This window comes from Cetorhinus maximus, chromosome 8 (genome assembly GCF_964194155.1).
Source record: "Cetorhinus maximus chromosome 8, sCetMax3.hap1.1, whole genome shotgun sequence".
In the NCBI taxonomy this organism is placed as follows: Eukaryota; Metazoa; Chordata; class Chondrichthyes; order Lamniformes; family Cetorhinidae; genus Cetorhinus; species Cetorhinus maximus.
The window spans coordinates 79,427,990-79,443,605 of NC_135886.1; the positions used below are offsets into that span (position 1 = coordinate 79,427,990).

General features: G+C 42.8%; 1 protein-coding gene across 1 annotated transcript in view; it reads left to right on the forward strand.

Annotated features, from left to right (window-relative positions):
* LOC144683754 (ecto-NOX disulfide-thiol exchanger 2-like) overlaps positions 1-15,616 on the forward strand; it is a 328,442-nt gene that overhangs the window by 28,463 nt on the left and 284,363 nt on the right. The window contains exon 2 of the mRNA XM_078547116.1: positions 6,134-6,179. The gene's annotated coding sequence lies outside the window, so the exon portion shown is untranslated. The remainder of the gene's footprint in view (positions 1-6,133; positions 6,180-15,616) is intronic.

The window sequence follows — 15,616 nt, forward strand, 5'->3', positions numbered from 1 at the left end:
GCTCAAATAAAATAAATTCTTGCTTTTATACAGCATCTTTCATGACCCCTAGAAATCCCAAAACAGTTTACAGCCAACTTTTGAAATATAGTCGCTGTAATGTAAGAAACATGGCAGCCAATTTGTGCACAGCAGGCTCCCACAAGTACCGATGTGATAATGATCAGATAATCTGTATTATGTTACATTGATTAAGATATTAATATTGTCCAGTGAACAGGAGATCATAACTCCTCTGCTACTCTACAAAGTACTGCCATGGGATCGTTACTTTCACTTGACAGGGCATGGCGGATGAGGCCTTGTTTAAAGTCTCATCTGAAAGACAGCATCTCCAACAGTGTCGCACTCTCTTAGTACTGCACTGGATTATCAGCCTTGAGTTCTTTTTTGTGCTCAGGCCCTAGAGTGGGAATTGAACCTCCCAACCTTCTGACTCTGAGGCCAGAGTGATAGCAACTGAGCAATGGCTGACACCTATATATCAGACCAGGCTTAAAAGGGGGTTGTTGGTTGGAGGTGCATGATATGCATTGTGTCTCCGACAAAAGTAGAAGTTTGTAAAAGTATAAAGACTAGGCTCCAGTATTCTATCCTTCACCGCCTGGCTATTCAAGTTCTAACATGGTAGCAGAGAATGGTTGCGGCAATTTAAAAGTTCGAAACTACAACCTCTTTTATCCTTTTGGGCATAGAACTTGAAATCCTAGTGACATTCGTGGAAAATGGCAGAAAGCGCATTTAAATTTTTAAGGTACAATTAGTCTGAGCCTGACCATGTGAAGAGTGAGGTTGGTATGTGGACATGGGATACCACACTGCAAAACAGAAAACAAGGCATGGCCTTGGCATTGTTGCTTCCTGCAGGAAGTAAAATCAGAAGGAAGGTATTTTCTGAGCTGGACCCCAGACAGTTGGATAGTCATGAAGGTTTGGACTTTCTCTGACTTTCTTGGATGTTATCTACAAGAAAAATGTTAAATATCCATTAGGTCTAGTCAGAAATCTGATAGATTTTGTAAAATAGCCGGTCATGGACTTTGACAAATTGCTTAAAAGGTTGACAGTTCAACTTGGAGGTTCCTGGATTAGCACTAGTTTTTAACTTGCATATTAGCTCCATCTGCAGCAGTATCAGATTGCCATGCAAGTGGTGCTAACTGGCGTCCAGTTCTCTGGCTAGGAGACTCTGTTGAATCAGATATCTGCTACAGAAAAAAAAAGTCTTTGGGAAACCGTCATTCCCTACAGTCTTCATTTAACAAATGAGCCATTCTGCTGTGACAAAAAGAATGAAAGATTCAATGATTATCAGGTTTCAAAATACAGTAAGTCCTCCATTTAAAGTTACAGTTGCATTACTGAAAATTGAGACTGTAAATGAAACAACTTTAAGTGAATCGTTGATTCCCATAGGAATCTATGTTAAAGCCGGAGTTGGGTTCCTTCAGACATTCTCGCCTGGAAAAACCAAATGTACAGGTTGAAATTCTGCACCATACACGTACAGCACTCTGCATTTCCAGCTGAACTAACTTGCAAAGTAAAATAAATCACCAAATATAAAAGTTCTGTATAAGTTCAGATTAGGTAACACCCACCAGTCTCTCTCAAGCAGTCTCTTGGATTCGGGGATGATTTGCTTCCACACCAGTTCAATGGGTTCTGAGATAACTGATAAATCCAATGAATAACCTGTAGACTGTGCCACGTGTGGGGCAGCTGTTGCTTACAGGGTCAGTTAGATGAGTTATTTGGAGATTTTTGCGCTCTTTCTGCACCTTAATTTAGACTCCGCATGTTTCCAACGAAGTCTGTGTTTGGTGCCTTCCTGAATAATTCTTCCATTTCGGTCAATCACCATGAGTTGGCGGAGATGTTTGATGTCTTCAATGATGCTTTGAGGGTGTTCCTAAAGCGTTTCTGTGGAGGTGACTTTGAGTGATTAGCGCCTTAATGCTGGGTTCTCTCACTGGTTTTAAAATGACCTTTCTGCCTCACCTGCTGCAAAGTTGAACAAGGCCCAGACTTGGGGCTGCAAAATTAAGCAGAAAATTGCAGTGTCAGGTCCTGAAGGATAAGTACTGCACCCTGTATTTTTCACCCAAATAAGCACTGAGACAAAGAAAGCAATTTTACTGGTGCACTGGCAAGTGCTGTGCCTCTCTCTCGAAGATTTTAAAATGGCCCCTCTGCCTTATCTGATGTAAAGCTCCACAGCAGGCACACCTGGGCACCAAATTAAAATCAGCATGCAGAGTTAAGAAGTGGGCTTTTTCACAGAAGTGATCAGCCCTGCCTTCAACTTCTTACTCGCAAAAAAAAATCTGTTGTTTAGATATTCTTGGAAAAGTGTGTTTCAGAGTTTTTGAGAAAAAAATTGAGCATCTTTCAAGTGCACCCGAATGCTTCTCCTCGCACTGGATTCTCAAAGGCGCTGATCAGGTCACAGGACCGATGTCAAACTGATGTGAAACAACATAAAACAGTGCAGAGCAATAATCCACAATGACGTCACAAGACAACTTAATGGAACTGAAGACATAAATTGGGAATTCCAGCACTAAAACCTGTTTGACTTTAAAACGAAACAACATGAAGTGAAGCAACTTAAAGCTGGGACTTGCTGGATTCCTGATACCTGACACAGTAATCAATGGGACAGAAGGATAAAAGACAGTCAAACTGGTGATGAATAGCAAATCCAGTTATATCAACAGGAGACTAAATTGAAACAGTAATAATAGGTGATCAAATTCCAGAAATGTCCATGGACAAATTAATAGATGCCTAAGTTTGTGGTTGAGGCTGAAATGCTCAACCTATTTAAAAGGTACCTGGGTCTGCATCTGAAGTGCTATAACCTGCAAGGGTATGGACCAGGTGCTGGAAAGTGGGATTAAAATGAACGGCCAGTTTATTTTTCCTCTTTTTTTGGCCAGCACAGACACGTTGGGCTGAATGGCCTCTTTCTGCACTGTAACTTTTCTATGGTTCATTGGCCCCACTTATGCCTACTCTCTGCTTCCTGTTAGCATGGCTAGAAGATTGGTTAGCTAATACATTACACCCTAAACCTTTCTTTGATGTGACATCCTATCAAATGCCTTCTTTAAATCTAAGTACAGCACATAGTACATATAGGTTTCCCTATACCAGGTTGTTTGTTACTTCCTCAAAAAACTTTAATAAATTAGTCAAATGTGATTTTCCTTTCACAAAACCATGTTGACTCTGCCTGATTGCATTAAGATTTTATAAGTGCTTCCGCTGTAACCTCCTTAATAATGGAGTCCAGCAATTTCTCTATGACAGGTGTTAAGCTAACTGGCCTGTGGTTTCCTTTTTTCTGTCTCCCTACTTTCTTGAATAGAGGAGTCACATCCTCTATTTTCCGATCTGATGGGACCTTTCGAGAATTTAGGTTATGGGTTGAGCTGAAAGAGCCTCGGGGGCAAGAAATTGGAACTTGGTGGGAGGTGAGTTAGGATTATCTTCTAAAACCGAAGTTTAGATTTATTTGGTTGTTGTTTTGATGTACTTGTATGATTCCACTCCCATGTATCTGAATACAGTCAGGGCATCTGACAGAAATGATTTCTCTACCTGCTCCTACAGTCATTTCCAGACTCCTCCGAGGTTCCACAGACCTAGGTGTCCTGTTTGACCCTGAGCTAATCTTTAAATGCCACACCCTATCCATTACCAATGGATCTCAACCTGGACACAATTGCACATCTCTCTACATCCTTGGCTCCTTGACAGCTGAACTGATTATTCTTGCTTTTAACCCTTTTTTGTCTTGATTATTCCAATGCCTTCCTTTCTAACCTCCCATCTTCCACAAACTTCAACCTATGCAAAAGGCAGTCACCGGCCATCTGTATCAACCCTGTACAAATTCTTGCTCATCCATCATGTTCACCCTCATTGGTCCACATTGGTCTCCCTGCGCCCCACCACCTGATTTATATTGAAATGAAGCCCCTCATCCTCTTGTTCAAATTCCTCCATGTTATGACCTATACCTAGCTTTCTTCAGCTATATAATTACTGCCAAACACTTCAGTACCCTGATTGTTCCTTATACACCCATGTCTGTTTGCTTCATCATTGCTGACAATGCTTCAGTCACCTTGGCCCTGCTTGTGAATTGTCTACCTAAACGCCTCTGCTTCTTTCTCCGTTTATAAAAAGTCTTCTCAATCCATCTTTCCAGCTAGGCCTCCGGTGACTGAAAAGTGCCTTATTGTGTTCTTTCATGTTAAAAATGCTATATAGATGCAAGTTGACATTCATAGAGTCTGTTTACTTAACCAGTATTTTATGGTTATGTTGCAGCACATGATTATTAAATCTGAAATAATCTGCAATAATTTTATCAGGTAAAGCAGTGCTTCCCAAACCTTTAGACGAAAGGAAAATACTGCGGATGCTGGAACTCTGAAATAGAAACTAAAAATGCTGAAAAAACTCAGCAGGTCTGGCAGCATTTGTGAAGAGACTAACAGAGTTAACATTTTGAATCCATATGATTATGTTGCAGCAGATGAAGAAGAGTCATATGGACTGAAATGTTAACTCGTTAACTCTGTTCCTCTCTCCACAGATGCTGAAAACCTGAGTTTTTCCAACATTTTTTTATTTTACTTCCCAAACCTTTTCCTGATGTGACCCCATTTTAATGCTCAGACTTTGTGCGACCCCATAGTGATAATTTCAGGGTGGGTTGGGTGGTGGTGGTAGTAGGAGAAGTGAGGGGCAAAGAGGTGTTGAGCAGGGAGAGTGGCATTTCAAAATGCTGGGTTTGCCCTGAAAAATCAAAGACCACCTCTTTATAGGCTATGGCCATCGGGCTATAGCAGCAATCGGGCCTCGGAGAACCGGTAGAGAATATGACCAGATATAGAATATGGGCTTGAACTAGGGCATTTGGCTGATGAAACTAGTCTAATGAGTAACATGCAATGTACTGAATGGTTTTAAACAAAAGTGTATCCTGTGACCTTTGTACACTCCAATATTCTCTTCTAGGTATATCTTGGCGTGGTGTATGAATATTAGGGGTGTTCCATTCTCAATGTTTTGCTGGCCTTCTCGAAAAGCCATGACCTGGGTCTGCAGACAAAGTGCAGGAAGGTGGGATTAGATCTAGATAGGTGGGATTAGAGCTAGATCTTTGAGTGAGAGGGACACAATGTGCCGAATGGCCACCTCCGAGATTGTAAATTTGTTATAGAAACATAGAAAATAGGAGCAGGAGTAGGCCATTCGGCCCTTCGAGCCTGCTCCGCCATTTATTATGATCATGGCTGATCATCCAACTCAATAGCCTGCTCCCGTTTTCTCCCCATGTCCTTTGATCCCCTTTGCCCCAAGAGCTGTATCTAGCTCCTTCTTGAAAACATACAATGTTTTGGCCTCAACTACTTTTTGTGGTAGCGAATTCCACAGGCTCACCACTCTCTGGGTGAAGAAATTTCTCCTCATCTCAGTCCTAAATTGTCTACCCCGTATCCTCAGACTGTGACCACTGGTTCTGGACTCTCCCACTATCGGGAACATCCTTCCTGCATCCACCCTGTCTAGCCGTGTTAGAATTTTATAGGTTTCTATGAGATCCCCCTCATTCTTCTGAACTCCAGCGAATATAATCCTAAATGACTCAATCTCTCTTCTCATATGTCAGTCCTGCCATCCCAGGAATCAGTCTGGTAAATCTTCGCTGCACTCCCTCTATAGCAAGAACATCCTTCCTCAGATAAGGAGACAAAAACTGCGCACAATATTCCAGGTGTTGTCTCACCAAGGCCCTGTATAATTGCAGTAAGACATCGCTGCTCCTATACTCAAATCCTCTCGCTTTGATGATTTCTATGATCTTTTTGGTGTATAGTGGAATGTAATAAAGCATCAAAAGTGCAATAGGAGAATTCTGATTGTTTATGACCTTGTAATTCTAGCCATTTGTTCATTATCATTCTTGAAAATCAAGTTTATAAATAATAATTAAACTAAGTCTTAAACTGAATGAATGAAAATTTAAAATGCCAAGATCAGTTAATGTGCATTTAATGTTGACTTTGAATGACTTGGCACAAGCCCAGCCAGTAACATGCTTGTTGTTTTACAGACATTATCATTAAATTGAAAGGGAAAAGGGTATTGGAGAAGTGATGGTGAGCTTGCATTTTATTTAATTAAATTTGAATGTTTCAAAATACTGGGGTGGTACTTTTAAATGTTAAGTATTGGATGTAAAAGTTTTCTGTTAGATCTAGGTGAGGGCAACAAGACTCCCTGCAGAAAGCGATTTATCACAAGGACAGAACTTGTGGCATTGCTTGTTGTTCAGAGATTGTATCAAGCAAGGTTGCTCTTGATGTACATCATTTTGTGTCACAAGCCTTCCTGTAACACTTTCTTTGTATCCATCCCTCGTTTCTTGATCTTTCAAGTTCTGTACTCTGGCTTGCCAAAAAAAACATTTCAAGCATGGTGATGTAAGCAATCTCAATGGCCTGCGTAGATGTTGCCAATTCTGGATACCACACTTGGAAGAATGTCGAGGTCTTGGAGAGAGCGCAGAATAAATTTACTAGAATGATGCTAGAGATGAAGGGCTACACTTCTGTAGAGTCCTTTTCCTCAGATCAGCGAAGGTTAAGGGGAGATTAGTTCAAGAAGATCAAAACCATGAAAGCTTTTAATAGAGTAATAAGGAGAAACTTTTCGGTGGCAAAAGGGTCAGTAACCACAAGACACAGATTTAAGGTGATTGTGAAAGAACCAGAGATGACATGAGTAAACATTTTTTTATACCAAATTATGATGACCTGGACTGCATTGCCTGAAAGGGTGGTGGAAACACATTCAACTTTCAAAGGGACTTGGATAAATACTAGAAGAAGAAATTTTCACAGAACTGTGGGAAAAGGACAGGGACAGTGGGAGAATTGGATGCTCTTTCAAAGTGTGGGCACTGGTATGATGGACTTAATGCTGCCTCTTTCTATGCTGTATTTTTCTGAAGTGTTGTAACCATGTTAAATTCAGAATAATACAGCTAAGAAATGCAAATCTAATCACTAATATCAAATTTCACAATATTAGTGCAGTGATGGAAAAATGCAGGAATGAGCATATTTTGTACAAGAAGTAAGACTGAAACAATACATTTAGTCAGGCACCATTGACACACCATTACCTATAAGCCTAAGAGATGAACATCTAAGTACTGGTAATTATAATGTATCAGCAATGAAACTCAAAAAGCCTCAAATTTGTTCTGTATCAATGCCTGAATGGAGAATTATAGGAGGTGGTTTTATGCGGTGCACAAGCCCTGATAATGTAGCTAATCACAGATTATTACTTTTACTTTTTGTTTGTTAGTTTGTCCCATTTAAATTTTGTGGGCTTCAAGATTTGCAAAGAGCTGCTTTCATCACTTAGCAGTTAAATCCTAAATAGCAGTGCCAAGGTCTGTTTGTTAACACGGGGGTATTAGCATTTTGAGATATATGCAAGTTAATGGTAATGTTGACTTAAAACATGATTTGTGACCAATGAGGCTCCACAGTGTACATTTAAGCAGCCCACAAAAATTACATTTTTTTTTAAACTTGTAGGGTGGAATTTTACAGCCCTTCCCACCGGCGGGAACTTCTGGTTCCACCGAAGTTGATGGACTTTTGAACAGCTTGCCGCATTTTCCTGCACCACCCCTGCCGTGACAGGGTCATAAAATTCCACCCATAGTGTGTGCTTGATTATCGTCAGTGCTCAATAAGAAAATTTCAACAAATGGCTACTTTATTTCACCAAGAAATAAAGATCAGATGGATCTTTACACTTGAGTTCAACAAAATTCACAAATTACTTAGTTTACATGTGGAACCAAGGCAGGTGGGTAGAGTTGAGATACATATCAGCCGTGATCTCACTGAATAGTAGAATAGGCTCGAATGGCTGAATAGCCTACTCCTGTACCTAAATGATTATAGACAGACTTAATCTCTTTTGAAGTGAGATGAGGTGCAGAGTGAGTTTGACTGAATTGGGTTAGTAGGAATGGAATCTCTGTGAATTGTGTGTGGTTCGGGCTAGTGTGTGCCCGTGAGGATGGGGGAGTACCATAGATTGCTGTGTATAAGTTGGCCTTTGAAGCTTTGAAAAACCCTTGCAAAAATGTGGATCAGCTTAGGCCAAGTATAAAATGTGAACCACCGGTGTTGGTGCAGGAGGACCCTTTTCTGTTCGTCGATCACCATGCATGGTTTCCTCTGTGTGGGCCTGTATTAAACTCCGTGTGTCATCTTGGCAACATGGCCCATATTACCTGCTTGATGCCATGCACTGACTTTCAGGCAAGTATAACTCTAAACAAGTATCTCTGAGCTGAAAAATTGAGGCCAACTCCTGATGCGATATAACCTTAACATGCATTTATTAGCTGAAAAATGTGGGGGGTCAACTTATACGCGAAGTATAGGCCTAAGCATGCATTTTGCTAAAAAAAGTTGGGTTTTCTTATATGCTGGGTCGACTTCTATGCCACGATCTATGGTATTTCTAAGTGACTTTTCAGGTAGCCATTGGAAAGGTGAAGGTTGCTTTATTAAATACGAATAAAACTAATTATCCCATTTAACCTGATTTATACAACTGAAGTGAAAGCTTATTTTAAAATGAATTATTCTAAAATTAAAAAGTCTGAATATTCTCATCCATAACTCTTTAGAAATGTGAACATGAGAGGTTGCAAGATGTGTAGTCAGCAGTATGCATGATTCTAAGTTTTCTTGGGAAAATTTATATCCCGGCAGTATACTTTGTCAATAAGAACCAAGTATCACGATAGTTGCAGCCTGTCAATACCAACTTCATTCAAGGGCTTGAAATATTGTGCAAAAATGTCATAGCTCATTCAAACTCACTAGGGACAGTTCAAAACTCGATTATTGTGTGTTTTATTTTTTATTCCCTTTCCAGTATTTTAGGGGATAAAATGTGTAAATTTTGGGGGGCTGCACATTTTGTTAAGTTAGTGGTTCTCTAGAACCAGCTTCAGAAGACTTTAACATAGCCAAAGTTGTAATTGCAAATTTGTTTACCTGATTACTTTGCTCTGAAGTTAGTCAAGAAAATGAGGAAAAATCTTAGTTCATCATTAGAAAGTTAAACCTAGCCCTAGAATGAGGTATCTGCCAGCGGCACTGCAGAAAAATAAAATACCTGCATTTATATTCTGCTTTTCATGACCACAGAATGTCCCAAAACCAATATAACAGTTATGTACATCCTGTGATGTCCTGTGCCAAGTCTCCACCTCGGTGCTGCTTCTAACAGCTCAGGAGAACTGCCTTTTAAATTTCAAAGAAAGACTTGCATTCATATAGTGCCTTCACTGCAGTAGAAGGATCTGGCACCTAAAGGGTTAACATGGGACTGAGTACAGTACTGCCCACACAGTGATGTAAGAAGGCACATGACCTAGAGCTTGAGAGAATCTAAAAATAGCAACATGTAAGGACCTAGTATTGGGGTCATTTCCATACCTTTACCCTCTACTGTAAATATGTATGTAGTTCAGTACTGTTAATTAAGACTTCTTTGTAACTTCAACAAGACTGCTTCATGGTGTCCAAGCAGTATACATTACGGGTGGTGACAGCAGAACAGATCCTGGTGGCAGCAGGGGGTAAAAATCCACATCCTCGCTAAAAGAATGAAGAACTCAAGAAATGGACACCAGCAACGATTCTGCCCTGAAACAGCCTCACTCAGGAAGCAAGGTGCTGAGCAAACTCACCTGAGAAGCTCGAGGTATGAGAGCCTGGCAGCAGAAAAAAGGCAGAAGTTAAGCTCAGGTGAAAGTCTCCACTCAGTCCCTCTGGAAGATCAGCTTCAACAAAGCAGAGCAACAGCCTGTGGGGTGAAATAAAATCCTTTTAAAGTTCCAGGCAAGCCAGCCCTGTGAACCATTTTATTTAAAAAAAATCAGTTAGGCAGAAATTCAGTTGTGCAATAAGTCGCTAACCCGAGCTTCAACCCAGTGTCCTCCCATGTGGCGTCCTGAGTCCTGAACATCAGGGGGGAAAAAAACTCAAAAGAACAAAAAGAGATTGAACACAGGAATTTTTTTAAAAATTGATGCCCTGTGATTCTTCAGCGCCCTGCCCAGCGAGAATTCTGCCCTCCTAACCAGTCTCCAATCTGCAGCACGCTGTTGTGACTAAAACGACCCCCAGCAGCAACCTAACCAGCTGCCATTTTGAGGCTGCTGCTTCCCCAGTGGACTGTTGCAGCCATTTTGAATTTCACACAAAAACTGTGACGTGTGCAAAAATCCCATCTTTATCAATACCGGCGACGCCATCATGAAATTCCTTCACTCTTAAAGGGACACCAACACGTTAAACTGTTTAAAAGATGGAACACAATTCTTCCCTACCACCTCCAATGTGCCTTACCTATGGCCCTGACCAATCTCTCAATTGGAGTTGTTGGAAGAAAAGGTTCCTGACATATAGCACTGCGGCAAGATTAAATAAAAAGTCAGATGCAGAACAAATTAGCACGCTATTCCATTGGGCCAACTGCAGGCAATATCATCACCAGGCAAGCCATAGATGAATCATCTGCTAAATTTGACTGTTTTAAAATCTTTTGAACTTTTCTTCAACCTGAGATCTAACAAGATCTTGCAACGTGCCAAATTTAACAGGAGAGTCTAACAGACTGGAGAACCTGTCTCTGCCTTTATCAATGATCTTTACCACATGGAAGAAGGATGCAAATGTGATGATCTGAAATATGAATTCATCCAAGACAGAATTGTGGTGGGTGTTGTGGACAATTCGCTCGCCGATCTTCTCCAAGTCAAAGGTGACCTGACTCTTGAACAAGGCTGTCCGCGCTATGAGACCAACACAGGACAATTCTGAGGGGAAGGTGCTTCATGGGCAGAAGCCACACCTTTGTCTGCCACAGCAAGCACACAAGCACAGGGACCATCCAAGTCAGGGTATGCCATCCCTTAACCACCTGGCTGAACGACAATGCCAGTGCTGCGGTGCGATGTGCACTCACAGGAAGGACCAATGTCCTGCGAGTGTTGCCAAATGCTTGCACTGCCACAGACAGGAACATTTCAGTAAGCTGTGCCAGTCATGACCTCAGCACTGCACAAAGAACTTTAACCATCCACGAAGCTGAGGGCACCGAACCAGAAGAGAGAGAGCCTTTGTTCCTGGGTGACATAAGACCATAAGACATAGGAGCAGAAATTAGGCCATTTGGCCCATCGAGTCTGCTCCGCCATTCAATCATGGCTGATAAGTTTCTCAACCCCATTCTCCCGCCTTCTCCCCGTAACCTTTGATCCCCTTACCAATCAAGAACCTATCTATCTTGGTCTTAAATACACTCAATGACCTGGCCTCCACAGCCTTCTGTGGCAATGAGTTCCATAGATTCGCCACTCTCTGGCCAAAGAAGTTTCTCCTCATCTCTGTTCTAAAAGGTCTTCCCTTTACTCTGAGGCTGTGCCCTCGGGTCCTTGTCTCCCCTACTAATGGAAACATCTTCCCCATGTCCACTATATCCAGGCCTTTCAGTATTCTGTAAGTTTCAATCAGATCCCCCCTCATCCTTCTAAACTCCATCGAGTATAGACCCAGAGACCTCAAACGTTCCTCATAAGTTAAGCCTTTCATTCCTGGGATCATTCTCATGAACCTCCTCTGGACCCTCTCCAGGGCCAGCACATCCTTCCTGAGATACGGGGCCCAAAATTGCTCACAATATTCTAAATGTGGTCTGATCAGAGCCTCTTAAAGCCTCAGCAGCACATCCCTGCCTTTATATTCTAGTCCTCTCGAAATAAATGCCAACATTGCATTTGCCTTCCTAACTACCGACTCAACCTGCAAGTTAACCTTAAGAGAATCCTGGACGAGGACTCCCAAGTCCCTTTGCACTCCAGATTTCTGAATTCTCTGTCCATTTAGAAAATAGTCTATGCCTCTATTCTTCCTACCAAAGTGTATGACCTCACACTTCCCCACATTGTATTCCATCTGCCACTTCTTTGCCCATTCTCCTAACCTGTCCAAATCCTTCTGCAGCCTCCCCACCTCCTCAATACTACCCGTCCCTCCACCTATCTTTGTACCATCTGCAAACGTATCCAGAATGCCCTCAGTTCCTTCATCTAGATCGTTAATGTATAAAATGAAAAGTTGTGGTCCCAACACTGACCACTGCGGAACTCCACTAGTCACCGGCCGCCATCCTGAGAAGGGCCCCCTTATCCCCACTCTCTGCCTCCTGCCAGACAGTCAATCTTCTATCTAGTACCTTGCCTCTAACACCATGGGCTCTTATCTTACTGAGCAGCCTCCTGTGTGGCACCTTGTCAAAGGCCTTCTGGAAGTCCAAGTAGATAACATCCATTGGCTCTCCTTTGTCTAATCTACTCGTTACCTCCTCAAAGAATTCTAACAGATTTGTCAGGCATGACCTCCCCTTGATGAAACCATGCTGACTTTGCCCTATTGTATCATGCACTTCCAAGTATTCTGAAATCTCATCCTTAATAATGGACTCTAAAATCTTACCAACGATTGAGGTCAGGCTAATCGGCCCGTAATTTCCCGTCTTTTGCCTCACTCCTTTCTTAAACGGGGGTTACATTAGAGATTTTCCAGTCCTCTGGGACCCTCACTGACTCCAGTGATTCCTGAAAGATCACCACTAACGCCTCTCTGTACTATCTCTTCATCTATCTCCTTCAGAACTCTGGGGTGTAATCCATCTGGTCCAGGTGATTTATCCACCTTCAGACCTGTCAGTTTTCCTAGCACCTTATCCTTGGTAATGGCCACCATACTCACCTCTGCCCCCGACTCTCTTGAACTTTGGGGATGTTACTCGTGTCTTCCACCGTGAAGACTGACGCAAAGTACCTATTCAGTTCCTCCACCATTTCTTTGTTCCCCACTACTACTTCTCCAGCGTCCCTTTCCAGCGGCCCAATGTCCACTCTTACCTCTTACCCTTTATATATCTAAAAAAACTCTTGCAATCTTCTTTTATATTACTGGCTAGTTTACCCTCATATTTAATCTTCTCCCTCCTTATTTCTTTTTTAGTTGTTCTCTGTTGGTCTTTGTAGGCTTCCCAATCCCCTGGCTTCCCACTGCTCTTCGCTGCATTGTATGCTTTCTCTTTAGCTTTTATGCTGTCCCTGACTTCCCTTGTCAGCCATGGTTGCCTCGTCCTCCCTTTAGTATGATTCTTCTTCCGAGGGATGAATTTTTGCTGTGTCTCCCAAATTACTCCCAGAAACTCCTGCCATTGCTGTTCCACTGTCTTTCCTGCTAGGCTCATCTCCCAGTCAATTCTGGCCAGCTCCTCCCTCATGCCTCTGTAGTTGCCTTTATTCAACTGTAATACCGTTACATCTGATTCCAGCTTTTTCCTCTCAAATTGCAGGGTAAATTCTATCATATTATGGTCACTTCCTCCTAAGGGTTCCTTCACCCTAAGCTCCCTTATCAAGTCTGCCTCATTACACATCATTAAATCTAGAATTGTCTGTTCCCTAGTGGGCTCCACCACAAGCTGCTCCAAAAAGCCATCTCGTAGACATTCCACAAATTCCCTTTCTTGGGATCCACTACCAACCTGATTTTCCCAATCTACCTGCATATTGAAATCCCCCATGATCACTGTAACCTTGCCTTTCTTACACGCCTTTTCTACTGGTGTATCTTGTGCCCTACGTCCTGACTACTGTTTGGAGGCCTGTACATAACTCCCATTATGGTTTTTTACCTTTGCGATTCCTCAACTCTACCCACACAGATTCTACATCATCTGACCCTACGTCGTTTCTTTCTATCGATTTAATTTCATTCCTTACTAACAAAGCAATCTTTTCGATAGGATGTATATCCTTGGATATTTAGCTCCCAGTCCTGATCCCCTTGCAGCCATGTCTCCGTGATGCCCACCAAATCATACCTGCCAATTTCAATCTGCGCCACAAGCTCATTTACCTTATTTCGTATACTGCGTGCATTCAGATACACCTTCAGTCCTGTATTTCCCATCCCCCTTCTCATTGTCGTCTCTTTATCTGATGTGCTTGAAGTTAGATTCCTAGCCCTTTCCAAACACTCTCCTATTTTGTGTTCTGGAGATTTTAATAGCCTCTCCTGGCCTCTCCTTTCTTTTCAGTTTTTTCATATTTTACATGAAGTTGAATCCAGCCCCCCCCCCCCCCCCCCCCCCCCCCCCAAAACGCTAACCTGCTGCTACGTTTCCCATTAGTCATATTTCTTGGAATTTTACCCTTCCCTTCCCCCTCACCTTCTAGTTTAAAGTCCTGTTGACCACCCTATTTACCCTTTTCACTAGAACAGACCAGATCGGTTCAGGTGGAGACCACCCGAACAGTACAGATCCCTCCTGTTCCAATACTGATGCCAGTGCCCCACGAAATGGAACCCCTCTTTCCCGCACCACTCCTTTAGTCACATGTTTACTTCCCTTATTCTCGCGTCCCTATGCCAATTTGCACGTGGTTCGGGTAGTAATCCGGAGATTATAACCCTTGAGGACCTGTTCTTTAATTTAGTTCCTAGTTCCTAATAATCCCCAAACAGGGCCTCTTTCTTAGTCTTACCTATGTTATTTGTCCCGACGTGGACCACAGCAACTGGATCCTCCCCCTCCCTCTCCAATATCCTTTCGAGCCGGTCAGAGATGTCCCTCACCTTGGCACTGGGCAGGAAACATACCATGCGGGACTCTCGATCCTGCTTACAGAGGATGCTATCAATTCCCCTAATTATAGAATTCCCTACAACTACCACTTGTCTTTTTGCTCCCCCCTGTTGAATGGCCTCCTGTGCCATGGTGACGTGGTCAGCTGGCTCATCCTCCCTACAGCCCTGTTCCTCATCCAAACAGGGAGCAAGTACCTCGTACCTGTTGGACAAGGTCAAGAGCTGAGGCTCCTCCGTTCCTGAACACAGGACCCCTCTACCTGCCTCACTTGCAGTCACACCCTGCTGACCCTGACCATCAATTCTGAGCCGGAGTTCCTCCAACAACCAACACTTGCTGCAGATGTGGTCACTGCGGCTCACAATGGGATCTGCCAGCTCCCACAACATACAGCTACAGCACATCACCTGCCCAGCCATCTCTACTTAGTTAATTAATTTATTAATTAGCTTTGCAATGTTTTTTTTTTCAAATTTGGTGCAGATTTCCTACCAACCAATCAGGTCACAGCTTTCATGTGACGTCACTTTTTCAGTTTTGGCTTCAGTTACTCTGTGCCCCGAGGTCACCGCTCCGGTGCTCCTCCCTCCGAGTCTGCTCCCTGGAGACATGGCCGCGAATCCCCAAGGTAAGCTACATTTATACTCACCGCTCCAGTGCTCCTCCCTCCGAGTCTAGGCCGCGTAAGATTTTTATACTCACCAGAAGAAACTCTGCCCTCCGACTCTGCTCCCTGGAACTAGGCCGCAAATTCCCGAGGTAAGGATTTTATACTCCCCGCTCTGGAGCTCCGCTGTCCGACTCTGCTCCCTGAAAC